The sequence below is a fragment of the Mobula birostris genome, chromosome 23 (genome assembly GCF_030028105.1).
Source record: "Mobula birostris isolate sMobBir1 chromosome 23, sMobBir1.hap1, whole genome shotgun sequence".
NCBI classification, from domain to species: domain Eukaryota; kingdom Metazoa; phylum Chordata; class Chondrichthyes; order Myliobatiformes; family Myliobatidae; genus Mobula; species Mobula birostris.
The window spans coordinates 53,324,254-53,331,638 of record NC_092392.1 but is presented as its reverse complement, the minus strand read 5'-3'; the positions used below and the strand labels follow the sequence as shown (position 1 = coordinate 53,331,638).

Sequence of the window (7,385 nt, the reverse complement as noted above, 5' to 3'; positions counted from 1 at the left end):
GGCGTCTGATCTGGAATGACGGGAGGAAGCCCCGCCCCTCTGAATGGCCGGCGCGTGAATGACGATGTCCTGATCCGCCCCTCTCCGGATACTGCAGCGTGTTTGACGGGCGTCTTTCCATTTCCCGCCGCGCCGTCAGCAGCAGCCTCAGGTTAGAATCTCGCATCTTACGGCTGTGATACCCCTAATCGAACGGCAGACCTTCAGGGGAAGCTCCCACCTGTCGGGTAATTGTTTCTGCGGTGCTTTGATTTCTGACTAAACCGGGAAATAGAACCGGACTGGTGACGTCATGGGAATAACGACGAATTGGTACCGGGATTGCCGTGATTGGTTCTCACTGGACCAATGAACAGAGGCACTACTGCTGATTGGTTCTCCTATTGGGCATGGGTGATGCGGGCGAGGTCCACGTGGGAGCTGATGCTGAGGGGCTGGGTGGGAGTTGCCGGAGGCAGTCTGCACCTGTTCCCTCATTCTCAAAAGTCTGATAGGCTGTTAGCACATTAGTACAGCAGACAGGGTGGGCCGAACGGCCTACTCTATGTTTTATGATAGCTTGGGGGAAGTCCACGTCTCAGAGCCCATCACGGAAATGCTCCCCTCCCTGGAGACATCACTTAAACACGGGCCTATGTTACCACGTGTGTTATTGTCTCCAACCTACCACAAGCCTTATTTCTGACTTTCCCCTGTTCTAATGGAAGTGTATTAATGATAGATACTTTCTGCCTTGCAGTATTTCGCTTTTTTTATTTCAAATTTTCAGCACGAGATATATTGGACTCTTGCAACGTTCTAGTTGGGCAGCTGAGTAGATCAATGTAAGACCTACAGAATCTGCCACAAGTGAGCTTGGTGATGTGCATGTGCTAATTTAGGAAATGGCGTACTTCTTCTGCCATGTCTGTTATGCTTCAGATAAATAGATAAGGTTTTCAACACTGTCCTGAATGCTCCTACATTTTAAAAAGATTATGGATCAGGGATTCCTGGATCAGTGCGGAGTTTCAATGTCTCAAGGATGCTTTGAGAGTGTGCTTGAATCTTCTCTACCTAGTTTGGCCATTGTGAAGGTTGAAGTGTGTCCTTTTGTGAAATGTGGTTTTGATCATATGAACAGATTGAGACTCCATTCGGGGCTGTAATTAGAATACAGGGACGTTAGCCTGGGAGAGTGGTGATGTTAATTCAGCAATGCTGATGATGGATTTGAATATTTGCAGGGATGGTAATGGTGATATTTCTCTTGTGTGTTGAAGGGTTTTACTCTATTCTTGTTAACCTATTCCTGGTTCCTGTGAGTACTTGATGGTATCTGTGGGGTGAACTTAATGCTTACCTTAACCTCCTTCCTGGAGAGTTTGATAGGGTAGTACGGAGGGAGCTTTATACGGCATCTTACATTTTCTGCACCAGATGCAGCGATTCAGAGCGACGGGTTTACTATACATCGTCAGGATAGATCTACAGAGTCTCTCAAAAGCAGGGGTGGAGGAGTATGCCTCATGATCAACTCTTCTTGGTGCATGAATATATCAGTGCTGTCCCAATTCTGCTCACCAGACCTGGAATATCTAGCAGCAAAGTGTCGTCCTTTTTACTTACCATGGGAATTCTCTGGGTCATTTTGGTAGCAGTTTACATTCCACCTCAGGCCAATGTCAAGCAGGCTTTAGATGTTCTGAGCAATGGGATCAACATGCATGAAACAGCGCCCCCTAACGCCTTCACCATCGTTTTGGGAGATTTTAACCAGGCCAGTCTGAAAAAAGTCACCAAGCAATTACCATTAACAGATTACTTGCAATACCAGAGGAAACAACACACTGGACCACTGTTAACACTGCCATCAAGAATGCCTACCATGCTATTCCATGCCCTCACTTCGGGAAGTCTGGTCACCTAGCTGTGCTTCTACTCCCTGAGTATAGGCAGAGACTGGAGACTGCAGCACCAGCAGTGAGGACCAAGAGGGTTTGGACAAGGGAAGCACAGGAGCGCCTACAGGACTGCTTTGAATCGGTGAACTGGACTGTATTCAGGGATTCATATTTGAATCTGGATGAGTATGCTGCAGTTGTTATCGACTTCATTAAAACCTGTGTGGATAAGTGTGTGCCTACAAAGACTTACTGTACATTCCCAAACCAAAAGCCGTGGATGAACCAGGAGGTATGTCGTCTGCTGAAGGCTAGACCTGTGGCATTCAAGTCTGGCAACCCAGGCCTGTACCAGAAGACCAGGTATGATTTGCAGAGGGCTATTTCAAGGGTGAGGGGACAATTATGAGCGAGGTTGGAGGTGATATTAGATGCACAGCAACTCTGGCAGGGACTGCAAGACATTACTTCCTACAAAGCGAAACCCAATAGTATGAATGGCAGTGATGCTTCACTACCAGATGAACTCAATGCTTTCTATGCACACTTTGAAAAGGAGGATATCACTACACCTGTGAAAATCCCTGTTGCACCTGATGACCCTGTGATCTCTGTCTCAGAGGCCAATGTTAGACTGTCTTTAAAGAGAGTGAACCCTCACAAGGCAGTAGGTCCCGATGGAGTACCTGGTATGGTTCTGAAAAACTGTGCCAACCAACTGGCGGGAGTATTCAAGGACATTTTTAACCTCTCACTGCTACAGGCAGAAGTTCCCACCTGCTTCAAAAAGGCAACAATTATACCAGTGCCAAAGAAGAATAATGTGGTCTGCCTTAATGACTATTGCCTGGTAGCACTCGCATTGACAGTGATGAAGTGCTTTGAGAGGTTGGTTATGACTAGACTGAACTCCTGCCTCAGCAAGGACCTGGACCCATTGCAATTTGCCTATCGTCACAATAGGTCAACAGCAGACGCAATCTCCATGGATCTTCTCATGGCTTTAGACCACCTAGACAACACAAACACCTACATCAGGATGCTGTTCATTGACTATAGCTCAGCATTTAATACCATCATTCCCACAATCCTGATTGAGAAGTTGCAGAACCTGGGCCTTTGTACCGCCCTCTGCAACTGGATCCTCGACTTTCTAACCAGAAGACCACAGTCTGTGCAGATTGGTGATAACATATCCTCCTCGCTGACGATCAACACTGGGCTGTGTGCTTAGCCCACTGCTCTACTGTCAGTATACACATGTCTGTGTGGCTAGGCATAGCTCAAGTTCCATCTACAAATTTGCTGATGATAACACCATTGTTGGTAGAATCTCAGGTGGTGACGTGAGGGCGTACAGGAGTGAGATATGCCAACTAGTGGAGTGGTGCCGCAGCAACAACCTGGCACTCAACGTCAGTAAGACGAAAGAACTGATTGTGGACTTAAGTAAGGGTAAGATGAGGGAACACATACCAATCCTGATAGAGGGATCAGAAGTGGAGAGAGTGGGCAACTTCAAGTTCCTGGGTGTCAAGATCTCTGAGGATCTAACCTGGTCCCAACATATTGATGCAGTTATAAAGAAGGCAAGACAGCAGCTATACTTTATTGGGAGTTTGAAGCAATTTGGCATGTCAACAAATACACTCAAAAACTCCCATAGTTGTACAGTGGAGAGCATTCTGACAGGCTGCATCACTGTCTGGTATGGAAGGGCTACTGCACAGGACCAAAAGAAGCTGCAGAAGGTTGTAAATCTAGTCAGCTACATCTTGGGCACTAGCCTACAAAGTACCCAGGACATCTTCAGGGAGCGGTGTCTCAGAAAGGCAGCGTCCATTATTAAAGACCTTCAGCACCCAGGGCATGCCTTTTCTCACTGTTACCATTAGGTAGGAGATACAGAAGCCTGAAGACACACACTCAGCGATTCAGGAACAGCTTCTTCCCCTCTGCCATCCGATTCCTGAATGGACTTTGAAGCTTTGGACACTACCTCACTTCTTAAAAAATATACAGTATTTCTGTTTTTGTACATTTTTAAATAATCTATTCAATATACATAATTGATTTACTTGGTTATTTATTATTATGTTTTATTTTATTTATTTTTTTCTCTCTTTTTCTGTCTGCTAGATTATATATTGCATTGAACTGCTGCTGCTAAGTTAACAAATTTCACGTCACATGCCGGTGATAATAAACCTGATTCTGATTCCTTGTAGAATTTTATGAGACATGGTGAGAAGAACTTATTCTTTATCTAGCCCATGATCCACAATGTATTACCCTGGATATTGTATCTTTTTGTCAGTCTTATGAGGGCAGACTGAATGATGGTTTAAACCACATCTGCAAGGTAGTCCCTCTGTTGTTGCAGCACTGAAATGAACAGGCTTCTGGTGGATTGCATTGGCCTTCTGACCGTATACAGATGATAGACTGAAACCACATGAAGGAGAAGGTGGAGAATCCTTCCATGACCACAGCAATCCTGTTAGCAATGTACTTTGGGGAAAAAAAAAGCTGCTGGAACTTAATTATTTGCTGCTGGTATTTTACAATGTGCAAGCTTTTCGATTATTTAGTTTTATTCTCTTTTTCAATTGTAGCAGTTTTGTCCATATTTTCAATATACCTGAAATCAGAAATAAAATAACACTTCAAAATTTGTTACCACTCTGTCTTTCAAAATCACTTTCAAAATTTTTGAGTAAAATCATGGTGGACGAAACAGGTGATTTTGAGTATTATGAAGGAGTTTTCTTCATGGTGTTTGGTATAGAGAATGTGATTTCTATTATTCCATGTAATCGCCAGGATGTTGGATAGGAAAAGGTTATCTCAGTCTAATTTTATTTTGGCTAGCTTTTTCTATGACTCACGCAGTAGCTTTCACTCTGAATGTAGGCCTGCCAAATTTGGTTTTAGAACTGTGATAGATGTAAACATTTCTAAATGGAAAATTCCTAAATGATTTCATCTTCTCTTTGTTCCTTGGTAAACTCAACTGCAGAATAGCTCTCAAATGTTATAAAACATAAGTCTTTAGTATGAGGATACAAGTCTAAATTCAGATGGAAGCCAAAATATCGGGACAGTAGCTCAAAACAAGTTGACAACACTTGTAACTAGAAGCATGCCATATGTTACATCAATAAATATTAAAAATTGCTACCATGCATTAATGTGGCCAATTCCATGTTCCTCTTCGGATGTAGTATGTTGGCGTGGAGACACAAGAGACTACAGATGCTAGAATCTGGTGGAAAAAGCAAACTGCTGGAAGAACTTGGCAGGTGTGCTAAATGTGTTGAGTTCATTGTCCGTCAATTTGTAGTATGTTGGCTTTGCTATTCTATCTTCTTCCTCTCTTCCTTCTTTTTGTCTTCTTCCTTTCCCATACTCCTACCCTTGCACCACCCATGTTATATAAACCAGGAGAATCCAGGAGTGTCATATAGTGAGCGGATTTCTACGATACAAAATTTTGCTATTAATTTGTTGCAGGTTCGGTCTGTATGAAAAGCTGTTCTGGAATTGTTAGGAAATACGATCAGGAATCATTTGGTCCTTTGGCCCTACTTCACCATTCAACGTAATCACAGCTAATCATCGATTTCAGTACCTATTCCTGTCTTTACCTCTGGTCCTCTTGGCATTAATAATTATATTTGAATCCTTCTTGAATAAATTTAATGACTTAATTCCACTTCATTTTGTAGTAGAGAATTCCACCATTGAAATGAAGGAATTTCTCTGGATATCTGTTCTGTGTGGCACGCCCTTTATCCTGAAGCTGTGATCTCTGGTTGTGAACATACCTCCTGTACCTAGTCTTCAAGTCCTATTAGAATTTATTGGTTTCCTAAAGATACCCTCTCATTCTTCTAAATTCCATTGAATTGTAGACATCACTGCCCAATTCTCCCCTTATTTCTCCATTCTGCCATCCCAGGAATCAGCCTGCAAATCTTGTTGTACTCCTCTGTGACAAAACAACACATAATGCTCTGGATGGGACACTATACTGCAGCAAAGCAGCCTTACTCGTCTACTCAATCCTATTACAGTAAAGGCCAACATACCATTTGTCTTGCTGGTGGGCTGCATCTGAACACATGCCTTCAACAACTAGTGTACCAGAACACACATGTCTCACGGCAACCTTTCCCAATGTATCAGGATGTAGATAATTGCTTTGAGAGGATGATCAAGGATTACATCCAAACTGGAGCCCCTGCAATTCTCCTATTGACACAACAGATCGACAGACGTTGCAATAGCCACTGCTCTACATCCTGTCCTTACACATCTGGAGAAGGAGGATGTTTACGTGAGAATGCTGTTCTTGGACTACAGTTCAGCATTCAATACCATAGTTCCATCCAGGCTCGACCAGAGGCTCGGAGACCTCGGCCTTGACCCTGCCTCATGCAGCTGGATCCTGGATTTCTTGTAAGATCGCCAGCAGGTTGTAAGAGTGGGCTCCCTCACCTCCACCCCTCTGACTCTCAGCACAGGAGCTCCTCAGGGCTGTGTACTGAGTCCCCTCCTTTACTCCCTGTATACCCATGACTGTGTCGCCACCCACAGCTCTAATCTGCTAATTAAATTTGCCGACGACACTACATTGATTGGCCTACTCTCAAACGATAACGAGGTGGCCTACAGGGAAAAAGTCATCTGTCTGACACAGTGGTGTCAAGAAAACAACCTTTCCCTCAATGTCGCAAAAACAAAGGAGCTGGTTGTGGATTACAGGACAAATAGAGACAGCCTAACCCCTATTGACATCAATGGATCTGGGGTTAAGAGGGTAAACAGCTTCAAGTTCCTCGGCATCCACATCACCAAGGACCTCACATAGTCTCTACACTCCAGCTGTGTGGTGAAAAAGGTACGACGGAGCCTCTTTCACCTCAGATGGTTGAAGAAGTTTGGTATGGGCCCCCAAATCCTAAGAACTTTCTACAGGGGTGCAATTGAGAGCATCCTGACTGGCTGCATCACTGCCTGGTATGGGAACTGTGCCTCCCTTATTCGCAGGGCTCTGCAGAGAGTGATGTGGACAGCCCAGCGCATCTGTAGTTGTGAACTTCCCAAGATTCAGGACATTTACAAAGACAGGTGTGTAAAAGTGGCCCATAGGATCATTGGGGTCCCAAGTCACCCCAAACACAATCTATTCCAGCTGCTACCATCTGGGAAACGGTACCGTAGCACAAAAACCAGGGCCAAAAGGCTCCGGGACAGCTTCTTCCAACAGGCCATCAGACTGATGAACTCTTGCTGATTTGCGTGTACTCTATATTACACTGACTGTTCTATTTATTATAAATTACTACGATTGCACATTGCCCGTTTAGACGGAGACGTAACATAAAGGTTTTTACTCTTCCTGTCTGTGAAGGATGTAAGAAGTAAAGTCAATTCAATTCATTCATAATCTATCCTTCCGTTAATAAAACACAAAGAGAATAGCCCAACGCAGATCCA

The 7,385-nt window shown here is 44.0% G+C and overlaps 1 protein-coding gene across 3 annotated transcripts in view; it reads left to right on the top strand.

Annotated features, from left to right (window-relative positions):
• Window positions 1-48: 48 nt before the first annotated feature.
• The window catches only part of recql (RecQ helicase-like), a 50,583-nt gene continuing 43,246 nt past the window's right edge, over window positions 49-7,385 (top strand). The window contains exon 1 of one of the 3 annotated variants that reach the window (XM_072241143.1): window positions 49-151. The gene's annotated coding sequence lies outside the window, so the exon portion shown is untranslated. Of the gene's footprint in view, window positions 228-7,385 lie in introns of all 3 variants that reach the window. The other 2 variants (XM_072241144.1, XM_072241142.1) reach the window with 2 other exon arrangements.